The 15,719-nt window shown below is 44.3% G+C and overlaps 1 long non-coding RNA gene across 1 annotated transcript; it reads left to right on the forward strand.

Annotated features, from left to right (window-relative positions):
* The first annotated feature begins 6,717 nt into the window (after window positions 1–6,717).
* On the forward strand, window positions 6,718–9,426 carry LOC132475752 (uncharacterized). Its single transcript, XR_009529977.1, has 2 exons — window positions 6,718–7,721; window positions 7,997–9,426. It is a non-coding gene; the product is annotated as an uncharacterized LOC132475752 (long non-coding RNA).
* The last annotated feature ends 6,293 nt before the right edge of the window (window positions 9,427–15,719 follow it).

Below are 15,719 nucleotides of genomic sequence, written 5' to 3' on the forward strand. Positions count from 1 at the left end.
AAAAGAATATAGCAGATGCAACAATCTGGGCATCCATCTCAGGGAAAATCTCAACTCCCACAGCCTTAGTTCATCTTCTAACCTCTCAAGTGTTTATCCGAGAAGTGTTTAAGCCAAAATTGGTGAAGGGGGTATTCTGCAATAAAAAATGTGGTCGATGAAGATGCTGAATTGCCTGTTTCGACGGGGAGATTAGCATATGCTATTAGCGTGAATTAATCAGAGGCCTCAATCTTCCTCTGAAGTCACAAGCCAGATTGCTAACACCATGTCTCGCTGCCAGACAAGCTATTACAGCAGAGCTCCGCGTTTGGGAGGCTTGGCAAGCGATGTAGTTGTGCGCTGCATAGCTGGACAGCTATGCACAGCTAGACCAAACTCTGAACTGGAACTTTCCAGAGTTAACATCGGTAGACTCACTCTCAAAGCGGTTGTTTCTTTGCGTTGTGTGACGTTGTTTTGAACGATACGTTTCTCCACCCTTGTCGTGCCAAGAAAGATTTCTTTACTAATGTTTCCTTGAATAAGAGAATGACTCACTAACCGCTAGCCTGCAGCTGATGATGTTTGCCTGCATGGCACCATTAATACATTTGCCGGGAAGTATCCCATAAGCTAATTTGAGCTCCAATCACCTCACCGTGGCTTGTTAATAGACAACCCTGTTCCCTCACAATGTCCGGGTCATCCCTTTCACTATTGTCTTATCGATTTGGCCAGGGATAACAATTTTGTTGCATTTCAAATTTTTGAAATACAACTTATTATAAAAGTACATAAAATAGACACAGTCCTGTGCCACTTGCTAGAGATCGTTAAGTCCGCCAACATAATCGCGGTGACCAATCAACCTAAATCAAAGACTCTGGCGATGTCTATGCCTTAATAAACCCTGGTGGTCTTTAATCACGGGGTCCCGGTCCACTCTTTCTCCCCTCCACAAGCGCTCTCGTTCAGTTCCGCACAGACTGAATGACAGACTCACTTAGTGCACGGGGCAACCGGCCACAGCTGATACATACCCCACCACCACCACCTTCCATCCCTGTCCCTTGATGTTGTGTGTGTGTGTGTGTGTGTGTGTGTGTGTGTGTGTGTGTGTGTCTGTCATCTCCTTCCAAAAGGGCATCTCATTGTAGCATCTCCATCCCTAAGCTCTGCTGGTCCTGGCCCCAGTCGCCAGTCCTCTAAGCCTTGTGTTTAGGTTAGGCATTAGCGGAGGGGGGGGGGGGGGGGTGAGAGAGCAGCTGTAGGGGGATGGGAGGCGGGGGGGTCAGAGAGCTAGTGATCGCGGTCGGACAGGAAATTGACAGATGAGGGATTTCATTATGTTTTTTATTTCTGTGGATGTTCCTTACATCCACAGAGAGGGATCTCTCTCTCTCTCTCTCTCTCTCTCTCTCTCTCTCTCTCTCTCTCTCTCTCTCTCTCTCTCTCTCTCTCTCTCTCTCTCTCTCTCTCTCTCTCTCTCTCTCTCTCTCTCTCTCTCTCTCTCTCTCTCTCTCTCTCTCTCTCTCTCTCTCTCTCTCTCTCTCTCTCTCTCTCTCTCTCTCTCTCTCTCTCTCTCTCTCTCTCTCTCTCTCTGGAGGTATTCTGACAGTTGGAGACACTGACCGCTGTAAAGGACATTCACCAGGGAAGGAACTATTTCAGTACGGGGCAGTGTGTCTGTGTGGGAGACACAATTTTATAGGACTTTATAGATATTTCTATACATACTCTACCCTATAATAATATTTTTATGATGTGTAAGTGTCTGCAACAAACTAGACACAATAAGACGTGTGTGTGCACGTGAGACAAAGTGTTTAGTGTGTGTGTGTGTGTGTGTGTGTGTGTGTGTGCTTGTGTAAATGTGCATGTGATTGTTAGTAGCCAAGTGTTTAGTGTGTTTATGTGTGTGTGTCTGCATGTGTGTGGGTGTGTGTGTGTGATTGTGTGTGTGTAAACATGTATGTATTTGTTAGTATGCGTGTGTGTGAGTGTGTGTGTGTGTGCGTGTGTGTGTGTGTCATGGCAATATGGCCCTTTAGGCCTGTGATAATGAGTCGAGGCGTAGGAATGCAATAGGCATTCCCCAGCAGAGAGGGTGCTGTGTGTGAGTCCCTGTTCTCCCCTCTAAGTCCACAGTTTCTGTAACCTTTGAGTGTGGGGTGTGTGCATTCGTGATCCACTCTACCATATTTCATATCCTATTTCCCTCCCGCCACCCGGTACCGCGTCCTTCTCGGCCTGGCCCCTCTGCTGTCAGGGTGGGGGTTTTGCACATATGCAGGCGTCCACACGTCATTAAAGGTGCCAATGAGACAGTTGGGTCCCAGGTGCCAAGCAGGCTGTTGCTCACTGGAGACTATGTATGGTTGTGGTCTCTCTCTCTCTCTCTCCCTCTCTCTCTCTCTGTTTATATGTCTGCATCCTGCAAGGGGTAAAACCTTATCTTGACTGATAGGAGTGCACACACAAAACCATTTATGTATATGTATGTATATATAAATATATATATACACAAACACACACTAACACATCAATGCAAACAAACTTAAAAACACATCATCATACTATCATAAATCTGCATACAATGATAGTCATAAAATTAACTACTCTCAATGGTAGCACACAGTCAGTCTTTACAATTATTAATGTTTAAATAATATTATTTTCATGCATTCCTATAGTAATAATTTAGGTGATAATTTAGTTTGAATAGTATAGTATCATATCCAGTAGTAACATCATTTCTATGTCAATCCACCTTTAAAGGTGACTATTGGTTAACGGTGTCGGTTGAGGAGACAGTCGACGACAAGTCGAGTTAGAAGTTGTTTCCTGGGGCGAATTGGAGTGCAGCAGCAAGTTTTGAAAACGGGCTCAAAGATAACAAAACAGTGGTTAGCGTTAGTGGTTTCGTAAAGAAGAGGATTAAGGCCACATGAGAGTTCTGAATTTAATGTCAGAATTCTGACTTTAATCTTTATTCTGAGTTTAAAGTCTGAAATTTCAGACTAAAGTCAGAACCGTTTTTTTATTCTGACTTGAAATCAAGATTCTGAGATTAAAGTCACAACTCCAAAAAATAATCACTAATCCTCTTCGTAGTTTTGCGTTCTCTGGGTTTTTCTCTAGATATACTCTGGCTGGAATGTCTGCCCCCTCCTGATAAACGGAATACTTTTCTGTTAATGAATGGATTCCACCCACCCAGTATCAGTTGGTAACCTACGTTTCTAGCCCTAGCTCTAGGACTAGTTTTACTTGTATTGTTATTATTCAAGTGCAACGGGTTCAGACGAGTCAGGACAAAGTTCTCCAGTGAAAATGGAGCGAGCTCCTGTTTATTTCCCCTTCTGAGCAAACAAACACAATGTCACACGAACAAAATGTTCCATCCGTCTGTCTCGTGCTCTTATGACGCTCTCTCTGGCTCGCAGAGAGCGTCTTCCTTCTCTCTCTCTCTCTCCAACCCGCACTGAAAGACAAGCAGGCACATTAATACACACTTCCTGATTGGGTCTGATTGCAGACACCTGTCCGCAATCAGACCCCATCACCCCAGCAGACTCGGTGCTCCATACTCCCCCTGCAGGCCAGACGCCGCCCCACCTCCACATCAAGTCAATCAATTTAAAACGATTTTTGTATGAACTTATATCATGTGTTGTGAGTGCCGACGGACACAGAGTGTTCAGAGTGTGTTGAGAATTGAAGGCTGTAAACGGATGCTATTTGACAAAAGGCTCAATCCACAGCGGGACTCTTGTAAGGAGTAGTGTAGGCAGAGATTGACTTTAGGGTCTTTATGTAGATTCAGGTGCACCAGCCGGAGTACCAGACCCGGGCTCCACAGCCGGTCTACCAGACCCGGGTTCTACAGCCGGTCTACCAGACCCGGGCTCCACAGCCGGTCTACCAGACCCGGGTTCTACAGCCGGTTTACCAGACCTGGGTTCCACAGCCGGTCTACCAGACCCGGGCTCCAGACCAGGCACGGCGTTATGGTCTTTAACTTTTATTAAAAAAATAAATAATAATAATATATATTATATATTTAATTTACTGCACGGCTCTTTTCAATGCTGTGGAACGAAAGCGTCAAGGGAAGTGTTTTTGCCTCTGAATCACGTCTTTGATATCACGTAAACGTCTTATGCAGACTATTTCTCTGCTAATCAACGCTACAAATAGTAATTATAAAAAGACACACCGTGTGAAGTTATTTTTTCGCATTGGCAATATAGCCTTTAACTTCACGTCTAATAGCCTCCAGTCCATCACCGCATCAGTGACAGACACGATTGATTTGATCGAGAACCTCAAACAAGAACTGACAGACATTCGCTCAGGTGATGTGCGTTCTTAATGAACTGAACAACCGATTCCACAGTGACACCTATGGGCTCATGGCATCTGCAGCAATCCTGATGTCCCCTAGCCTCGATATAAATGACACCACTTTGGCTACTAAAGCGAACTCTCTCAATGATACAGGAAAGCTTCCAGATAACCATATCAGAGTCGGAGCTCGCAGTGTTTGTGCAACTCATAGAGAGGAAGAAAAACAGAGGAGAACATCTCAAAAGTATTCTTGAAGTGATGGACATATGAAATGAGGACGTTTTCCCGAATATCCATGCTTTCAAGCTCTGATTACACTACCAATACACATCCTGTTCAGTTGAACGCGTCTTTTCCAGTGTCAACCGAATTAAAACAGCAAATAGGAGCACCATGCTTACAACTCGCCTTATGTCCCTCTGTCGGTTGACATTTGAGAGAGAGAGCTTACAGTAACTCTCGACTTCGATGAAATCATTGACATTTTCAAGAGCAAACACCGCCGATTACTCCTGTAAATGAATTAATACATTTTCTTCTCATACTCTCTCTTCTTCCCATGCCTATCTATTTTCATGTTTGGCAATCTTTTAAGCCTGCCTGTTGGCGCAAAACTACCCAGTTGTTATTTTGATGTTCTGCCCTTAAGGATATTGTTAGTTTGCCTGATAAGTTAAAGGCTTCTGAAATGCTTTGTTTTTGAAATGCGGCAAAATAAATGTTGATATTGATGGTTGCTCTGATTTGCGTTAAAGGGCTGTTAACCTTCTGAATTCGGATGACCGTGAATTGGTGGTAGACTATTGTATTAGTTATTATCTCGTAGTAGCCTAAATTTGAATGCATGTTCTTGTATAATAAGCCAAGCTCAGTCAGTCTGTTGCGATATCGAAATATTGTTGAAAACTTAAACAATTCAACAGAATTATGAAATAGTCGGCCTCATGTTATACGAGCAGATCTAAACCACGAGGGAAATATTAGATTCCTGACTTTTACAGTCTATCTATAGGCATTATGTCTATAAAGTGACGCGCTAAAGCATGATGCGTAATTGAGATTCCAAAAGCGCTCTTCTTTGTTCAGAGCCAAGGAGAGCGATCGTCTATGCAAAAACTTTTTACAATGCAACAAAATATTAAAGAGCATCAAGTTATTAAAATCTCTACTATGCACAGAAAATATAACAGTATATTAGTCAGTCATTTTTATTACAGGGATTTGATAACGTTTTTAATTTAAGGACCACCCACAATATGTCTGGCCCACCCACAACTGGAATCCTGACGCCATGCCTGCTCCAGACCAGCTCTGGGTATCAGTTTTGGGATGTCAAATGTGTGTGTATTTTGTCAAGAACGCACACGCACATTTGCTCCAGGCAACGACAGCTGGTGGAATGAAGTAGAATATCAGGCGACTACGCGTCAATGTTTACAAAGTTGAAAAGGACCCCACCTAGTGGTAAGGGCACATTATCATCTGCAAATCACACAAATACATAGGGGAATTCGGAACAGCCGCCCCCAAAATTGTTATGTAGAGAACCCATTGAATTCCCCACGTCGTCACCATAGCTTCCTGCACCTTGTCATCTGGAATTCCTGTTCGGTGGACCAGACAGGCCACAGGGCGTAGGGAGATCCGTTCCGTTACTTTGGCCTCTGCCGATCTGATACAGCCATCTGCACTGGCTATCAGCTTGACCACCCTTCCAACTGGCCAATGAGTGTGCAGCAGTTGAGGGTCAGCTGTCATCACCACTGTGTCATTGGCCAGGTTTTCGGTAGGTTTCTTGCACTTCTGGCCCACTTGAAGGGCTGGCATGTAATGGCAAACGAACTGTGAACAGAAGTGATCAGCCACCATTTGGCTGTGGCGCCAGCGCCGCTTGGTAAGGGGCTTGGAATCATACGTCACTTGTGGCGGGGAGGCATCCTGCCGCCCCATGAGCAACATGCTCGGTGGTACTGGGTCAGGGTCCTGATGAAACGTACCCCAATGGTTTCGCCTTGAGAATACCCTTGACTTCAACTGGTCCAGGTAATGTGGAATCCGGTGCCGCCGCCCGTGACTGCTGGGTCTCCCCAGGATGTAATCAGGGCAGTTTCAGGTTTGGTCAGTTCTGGACTTGTTGTGGTGAGGCCACAGCAGATGTTTCTTCTCAACTCTCCTGGCTCCTCTTGGTTTAGCTTGACGACGCACCCTCCCACAATGAGCCGATGGATTTCAGCTTGGTCCTCCGCCAGTCGCCTTTCCGTACTATGGGTGTTCGCCATGACTGCCTCTTCGCTGGCCTTCAGCCATGGTGCATCCATGATGCCCAGAAGTGGTGTGTCATATCGAAAAGTGTCTCAGACTGGGACCGACCCGTTCGGTCTGGGATTCCAAGATTCCAACAACAGGATTGATACCCTGGCTGTGGAAGCACCACTGGAGCGTGTTTATATGTATTTGGTGCTGGCACCGCAAGAGGAGGCTATTGCAGGTGCTGATGGGAAGGCTGCTGCAGGTACTGAGGGAGTGCAGTAGGGCCATGCTGGAACACTTGTTGTGAGTGAGCAGTTGGAGCGTATTTGTACGCTCGCAGCGCAGGAACAGCCTGAGCTGCTGAGTGAAGGTTCTGAAGCACTGCCTGTTGCGCCTGGAGCTGGTACGCCAGCTGTTGCACCTGGGGCTGTTTCGACTGGGGCTGGTACACTGGCGCTGGAGCCTTGGGCTGGTTAGCTAGCTGTGGAGTCAAGGGCTTGTAGACCGGCTCTGGAGCCCGGGTCTGGTAGACCGGCTGTCGAGCCCGGGTCTGGTACACCGGCTGGTGTGCCTGGGGCTGGTAGACATCTACAATTGTTCTTACATGACAGATATCGTAAATCGAATTGTAGATATTTATATTTAAATTCTGACCAGTCAAAATGTAATTATCAAAATAGTTTTACAGATATCTTCAATTAACATTTCAACAAGTCAGCCCTACTGATTTAATGTTAAGACCGCTTGCCACACACACACACACACACACACACACACACACACACACACATACACACACACACACACACACACACACACACACACACACACACACACACACACACACACACACACACACACATATCGTGAACCATGATAACAGGTCGAACCTCCCCTCTCTGTCCACCGCCTCTCCCTCCCCGCCTCTCGCCCTCCTCTTCCTCCCCTACCCACCTCTCTCCCTCATCTCCCTCCCCTACCTCTCTCTCGCCCCCTGAAGGAACGAGAGCACGGTGCAGCTCCAGCGTTACTTTGACACAGAAAGCTACTGCCTGGTGCTGCCGCCAAACCTCAAGTCGGCCATTGCGGCCGTCACCTACATGAGTGAACAGCTGAAGAAACAGGACACGGATGACTCGGTGAGGGGGAAGAGAGACAGGGCAGGGAGAGGGGGGGGGGGTAGTGGGGTGTAAGTTGGGGAGTGGAGGTGAGGGGGGTTGAGAAAGGGAGGGGGAGGAGAGAGAGAGAGAGATGTTTTTTGGGTACTATCAACCCCAAAACACGCTGTATTGCAATAAATGATCACTATATGTGCCGTTCACTAAATAAATGTATATGCTTTCACATTGAAATGCATGAAAGATAGAAGACAGCCATTGAAAGAAAATAATGAAATGTGTGCATGTGTTTGTAGATCACAGGGGACTGGCAGTACATAGCCCTGGTGGTGGACCGGCTCTTCTTCTGGCTGTTTGTGGTCATCACAGGTCTTGGCACCCTGGCAATGTTCCTGGATGCCAGCTTCAACTTCACCCCAGACGAGCCCTTCCCATAGTCCCCAAAAACACACACTTACACACACACACACACACACACACACACACACACACACACACACACACACACGCTTGCAAACACACGCATACACTCACACACACTAAATTATTCACACAAATGTACACATGCACACACACACACACACACACACACACACACACACACACACACACACACACACACACACACACACACACACACACACACACACAGTTGGATATGATAATCAATTATTTGCATTTTTCTATTCCTCTTCGGTGCTCTTCCAAGGCCACAAATTCTCACATTCAGTATTTATATCCCCGCTGGTATGTTGCCAAATTGATGTCAAAAGTATTGTCTAGGTAAATCTAAACTGTAGGCATAGATGTGGAAATAATAATGATAATAATAAAAATAAAAAAAGCATTTATCTTACGAGTAAATGAAAAGGTTCTGTTCAAAAATGTACACAATTTAATAGCAATGTTTTTTACTCCCTCATGTTACAGATTAAGACATTGTTACGAGTACGATTCTGTTTATCTCACGCTTGGGGTTTGGACATCATCACATGGAGGTGGGGTGGAAGGAAGGGGGCTACTTTATGGGCCACCCGGACGGATGCTTCATTGGCGTGCGCTGTGCTGACCTCCCTCACTGGAGGCATGCACCATGGCACAGTGTAAGGGTGCTGATGGACCTCTAGGTCCATCAGCACCCCAAGGGAAAAAACATGGAGCAATGAGGACATTGTAATACTGACACGGCAGTTTCTGCATTTGATAATTCTTTCATGTAGACTCTGCCATTTTCAACTTCTTCCACTCCAAAACAAGTTCATGGCACCTGTCACACACACGCACACACACATGCACACACACCCACACACACACACACACACACACACACTCACACACACACACACACACACACACACACACACACACACACACACACACACACACACACACACACACACACACACACACACACACACACACACACACACACACGGACACTCACACACACACACGCACACTTTTAATCCTGATTGCATGATATGAGATGATTCCCAACCCTATAGGTTTTTTTTACGCAGACAATACTTTTTGCATCAATTTGACTCCTTACTCTGGTGTCCTTCCATGTCCGTAATACCGGTGTTGATCGGGACAGGCGAGTCTATCAATGACTCGAGTCCTCAACCTTACAGGACTCATTGTGTACAGTACGGAATTACTTGATGTGTTGTCTTTATTTTTGATTTGAAAGGTTAAAAAAATACACTTCTTGTGGAAGATCACATTACTGTTGTAATTATTTGTCTTGTGACTATTAATAAGGGTTTCTAATTGGTTGTACTAGAGGATACAGGCCACTAGGCGGCAAAAACGTAGCAGACAAGCCTATACCGCTTCAAACTCAAGATCAAGGCGCTGACCTAATGGAGAAATTAGGTAAGCTCATATCCAGATGGAGCACGAGTTTTGGCTTACCGACATCCACACCCCGTGCATCATCGGCCTGGACCTGCCCGTCTGGGACCACCGGGGACTACGACGCCTGCTGCCGGAGACGGGCAGTCCCACCCGGGGAGAAGTCTGCGTCTTCACTGTGCAGGCAGGGGCCCCAGCGTCCGACCGGTCGGTCCGGCCCCCTGAACGCTGAAAGGCTATGGGCCTGGTCCGGCCCATATTAACACAATATGGTGCCCCTGGGCAATATTCCTCAACTAACACAAGCTAGCTAGACTATGATACACTTTAAACACTGTTTACTAGCTAAATTCAATACAATACAAATATTAAGTAAAAACAAGTGTTATCTGTATTATGTTATTTCGTCTTTGGCAAAATGAGCGCAAATGTTTTTTGAAACCTGCCTGGCCATGTGAACACACACAGTCACACACACAAACACAGTTGATGGTATGTTTGCAAATTGCAATATATTTGAATTTACCATAAGTCGGCAATTTTTTACACAATTTTACACGCAAATACAATTTGGGCTGGATGGGCTAATTCCAGGCCTGCTACAGCCCCAGATGGCAGATTTCTCTATTTTTTGTCAGGGCATTTGATATATTGCTTGTTTTCGTTAGAGCTCACCATTCAAACAATTAAAAAAAATGCTGTAATATTATTGTATAAGTGGACATTACTGAAGGTTTTATTTGCATATTGGGTTCTCAATCTGGTTTGTAGTGGTAGATACAAGTCACTAGGGGGAAGCAATGCAACATAAAAGTTTGTTCCAGGTCCCACAGGAGGTGAACTCTGGCCACTGTTTTAGAAAGTGTGTTAGAAAGTGTTTTAGAAAGTGTTATGATCGCGCCTCTTCCATTTATTTTATCTAAAGTTTTTATTGAAGCACAGTGTTTAACATACATCTATTGTATTGACTGTATTGCTTTGTGTGTTGAGAAGTGTAGCCTAGAAGGGGAAGCACCATTCGGCCGCTCTTTAACACAAAGCATCAGCCATATAACTTCAACAAACAAGCAATTCTTTAGCTATTATCTGCATCAGCTTCTAATGAGTTCCAAACCAGCAAATCAACCTTTAAAAAATATCAATTTTATTGTTATTTTGCTGTAAAAGCATTGTAGAACCATTTCATTGCAGGAAATCCAGTTATCCACCTGTTAGAAATGACGATGGGGGTCAGATTATGAAATTCAGGAAATACTTTTCCATAAATCATTGACCCCGTCATACCCTGGAATTATAGTAGTTCCAATTAAGAATACTTGCCAATTATATTTGCTGCATGGGCCCTTAGCTAGATGCCTGCTGCCTTTGAGGATTGGGCCGTTAGCTTGATGCCTGCTGTCTTTGAGGTTGCTGTGTGTTACTTGGTTCCTGCTGCTGCTTGCCTCCGTAGCTTGCTGCCTGCTGCTGCTCACCGCCATAGCTTGGTGCCTGCTGCTGCTGCTGCCGGCCGCCGTAGCTTGGTGCCTGCTGCTTGCCTCTGTGGCTTGGAGCTTGCTTACCGACGTAGCTTGGAGCCTGCTGCTGCTTGCCGACGTAGCTTGGAGCCTGCTGCTACTTGCCGACCTAGCTTTGAGCCTGCTGGCCTCTGTGGCTTGGAGCCTGCTGCTGCTGCTGCTGGCCTCCGTGGCTTGGAGCCTGCTTGCCTCCGTAGCTTGGCACCTGCTGCTGGTGGCGTTTGAAGCTTGGTGCCTGCTGCTGATGCCTGCCTCAATAGCTTAGCGCTTGCTGGTGGAGGCCGACGTGGCTTGGCGCCTACTGCTGCTTGCCTCCGTGACTTGGAGCCTGCTTCTGGTGGTGGCCGACGTAGCCTGGAGCCTGCTGCTGCTGATCTTGCTTGAAGCCATCTTGCAAGGCTTCACGTTATGCCCTGGTGGCCATACCACAGTGACGCACACCACACTTGATGCATGGTAGACGGTGATAGACCGATGGTTCATCCACCTGCAGGCGAACAGTCTTTGGCTTTTTTGCTTAGGAAGGTTCCTCAGTAATTGAAATGATCTCGAGCGGCAGCCATGATAAAAGCTGTTTGAATGCTTCCTTACTTATCTCCTTTATCATAGGTTACAATTGACCATCCTTTACGTGAAGAAAGGAGCTAATGCCGTCCAACAATTCCTTGCGGCAGGAACATTTAGAGCCTAGGATTGTAGAGTACCTTCTTTTTGCTTTTTGCAAAGCCCATTTGTATCGGATGGTGATGCCGCACAATTGCATCTGCCGCCGGTTACTGCGTTTCCCAACTCTGAAGCTCCTGCCGACTGCTGCGTGGCACAGCATTGTTGATTTGTCGTCATTTTCATGGGGTATTTTTTTTTTAAAATGTGTTAGCATGTTAGCAGGGAGCATGTTTTAATAAAACCAGTGATTCTTGCCTTTAAAATGTCATTTATTTCATGTTTCTATGTGCAACAGAGGCTTAGATATTTATATATTAATTTATCCTAGAATAACATAGGTTTTTATAGGCGTTTTTAGCAGGCGTTTTAAATGGGCTAGCATGTGTGTACTGAATGCCATGCAATCATCGTTGCGTGCTGTGCAGAAAGCACTGCTTACTTACCCTAACCCGAGCACGGTGCTCGGTGCAAGGCCTTCCGACTCCCTCTGTCATCGGTTGCCTCTACCCTGTAATGATGAACCGGCATCATGCTACTCACTCTGTCCTTTTTTGATTTAGACATTGTTTAACATTGCAGAAAAAGATCTGGTTACAGTTGAGAAAGTAGATCTTTATTTGTACACAATTATTTATTTTTTTCAGTATAACAAAAACATTTTATCACAATAAATCAAGAATAATCTGCACTGATGAGACTACATTCAACCATTTAGATTAAAGGAAAACTGATATATTGTAGACAACTCAGCCTAATATACTCCATTTAAAGGGAGTTTAAGAAGAAAAAGGTATAAGGTATGGAATTATTATGCAATTCATAGAATACATATGAATTCCAATTCACTTATAACTATAATAGCTATTGCATGGCTAATAGAGCACGCCATTTCTATCATTTCCACATTGCTTTGATGGTTCACGAAGGGTAACCGTACCCGGCCATGCAGGGTGAGGGGCCTGACTGGTGGTCTACGGAGGACTGGCTCATCACTTACTACAACTTACTCATTGGAAACTACAACTACACCAAATAAATGTACTGACATTGGCAGGTCAATTCTTTGCAGGCTCACAGAGAAAAACAGATCACCCAAACAGGTGCAATGCAAGATGTAAGAGGTATTATTTTGGTGCAATTTGTTAGAAATCCCAAAGCCATCCGTCAGTTATTAGAGAGTTAAATCTTGAACATTGGTTTCAAGTTAACTGCGCCTCTTTATGAACCAACTGAAAAGTTTGGTATTTAGGTAAAGGTTTAGCGAATCTATCTTAACAGTCGATTCAAGGGGTGATCAATTATTCTCAATGGTGGAGGGAAATGTTTGCAGGTATCAGAGGACAGGGATGTTTTTTTGGTTTGGGTTCAACATCTTGTTCTCTTCTGCTCTCTATTTGTAACTCTCGAATCATATCTACAGCAGCTTCAACTCATAAAGGTGGCCAACAATATATGATTATGAGGGATAAAAATGTGGGTTAAAGAAATAACTTAACATAGAAACGCAACAGACAGTTCAAAGTGAGACAGTTATATTCATTAGTTTCACCGTAACTGACTCAATCTGGTCAACATCCTGTCCGCTGTGGGAGGGTCTTTCAGGTCTCTCCTGTCCACCCAAAGCCTTTGACCATTCTTTCCGTATAACACTGCGGTAAGATAAAGATAAACAATAATGACTATTCGATGATCTGATTGATTATTGTCATTTATTCTATAATAGTTATTAACGATTTTGAAGGAAGAAACATGTGAGCAAGTGAGTGGTGAGTGAGATCATGGAGCGAGAGAGTGAATGCTTGAATGAGTGAATGAGTGAATGAGTGAATGCATGGTTGATTCAATGAGTGAGTGTTTTGCAGTGACCTATCCATACAAGGTTGGACAGTTAGAGGTTGATAAGATCACAGAGGAACGAGGTTGTCGTTTACGTTCAGCTCTCGTCTCTTGTAGTGTAGAGCTGGGCCCTCTGAGGTCAAATACATTGCATATAGATGCGTAGGAATAACCATAATTTACCATCTCAGAAAAATGTTGACGACGGTCATACCACTATTCAATCAGACAGAACAGTAGCATAGCCCAGTTCTGCTATTACAGTCTGCTGATAAGTATGTTGTCCTCAGCAAAACAATATTCTCACTTTCGGTTGAATGCTAAAGGACTTTAGCGAATAGCCGAGTGTTCATTTAAAACAACCAACATCACATACCCTTTATATAACGTCAACTTTCATGTAGGCTCCAGAAAACCGTGGAAAAGGGATGTTGTATAATGTTGATTCAGTATTCCTAACCTATCTGATGGTGAGTCACTGGATGGTGCTACGGTGGAGGCTGCTAGGAAGAAAGGACTTTTGCTAGGAATTGACGTGGATTGGTCCTCCTGTTTGGTAACTACAATGTGAAGTAAAATATATATATATTTAGCATGTGCAACTTACGGATAATACATTGATAGCGAAAATTAAGGCAGGGGGTGCAGTTCATAACTTGCCTCGGTGAAATCACCAAACACAAAACCTGTTCATAGTAACATAGTGAGCCTCACTATGTCCTTACACCAAACCCAAACACTGAATGTAGTCATGTTTTATGACCGTTTTAGTTAGCTAACGAACCGTTTAGTAGTTTTTTCTAACTATTTTCAAAGATAGAATATGTAACCCTATTAAACCTATTGGGTCTGTATAAATATATTTACACATATATATATCTGTCAAAAAGATAGGATTTTATTCTCTTAATAACAGTCTTATTTCAGTTACAGGGACAAAACATCATTCATATGTTGACGATCATAAAATACATATAAGCACACACTTGACCTTTTAAGTTATTTACTTTTAGTTGGTTCAAGTTGTAGACTTGCTGTCGGTATTTCACAGCTTACAAGTGACAGGGAGGGAATAATTTTCTGATTTAGAATAAATGTTAAAATAAATAAAATTAATAATACGTTTTTTTTTATCGATTTCATATATTTCACTGAATAGTGAAATAGTTGTCTAAGAGTTATAATAAGAATTAAATTCATTGTCATACTTTTTGAATAGGTTACATCAATTGGCCCATAATAACATTATTAGAGGTTTACAGGGACTAATTCCAAGGCTTTTCCCTTAATAAAAACTGGATACTGTGCAAGATACTGCAGGTAAGCACACTCCACTTGCCATGCCTTGAAATGGTATTTGACTTGACTTGGCTTTTCCAAGACAAATGACTGGGACTGGCTTGAACATGGAACAAATGATTTGAGTCACGTGTCTGCAGAACCAGCACTGGTCAAAATGTAATCATGTAATAGCAGTCAAATAAGTGCATTCTTACAAGCTATGTCAAACACAGCAGGAGAGAGCCACCACGTGTTCCATGACAACACCTCAAAGACGGGACGGCAGAGGGAGGCCTCACAGGGTAAGGCGCCATGCCCTCTGTGTGCCTGTGCAACACTCTTCAGGAGGAGACCAGAGGGAGGGCAAACGCTGTTGGCAAGCCATGTTTTATTGCTCACGCCTCTGTGCCTCCCAAAGGCCCCTAAAAGGATTTAAATCATTGAGTTTGGAGCCCTCCTCTTGCTCACTTCAATCAAACATACCCTGTGTGTGTGGGTGTGTGTGTGTGTGTGTGTGTGTGTGTGTGTATTTTCTATGACACCTCTGAGTACAGAGCTTTGTCTGTGTTCTTGTTTTGGCCGACTGCTTTTTTTTTTCATCCCAATCCCCTGGTGTGTTTTTACAGCCGCTTAACCAAATAAGACACATTTGTAGTAGCAACTGTATTGTGTGTGTGTGTGTGTGTGTGTGTGTGTGTGTGTGTGTGTGTGTGTGTGTGTGTGTGTGTGTGTGTGTGTGTGTGTGTGTGTGTGTGTGTGTGTGTGTGTGTGTGTGTGTGTGTGTGTGGAAGAGAATGTTTGTGCGTGTCTGTTGGGCTAATGGTAAAAAAGTAGGTGTCCTTTGTTTGTAACGAATAACTCTGAG

Source organism: Gadus macrocephalus, chromosome 17, assembly GCF_031168955.1.
Source record: "Gadus macrocephalus chromosome 17, ASM3116895v1".
Taxonomy (NCBI): domain Eukaryota; kingdom Metazoa; phylum Chordata; class Actinopteri; order Gadiformes; family Gadidae; genus Gadus; species Gadus macrocephalus.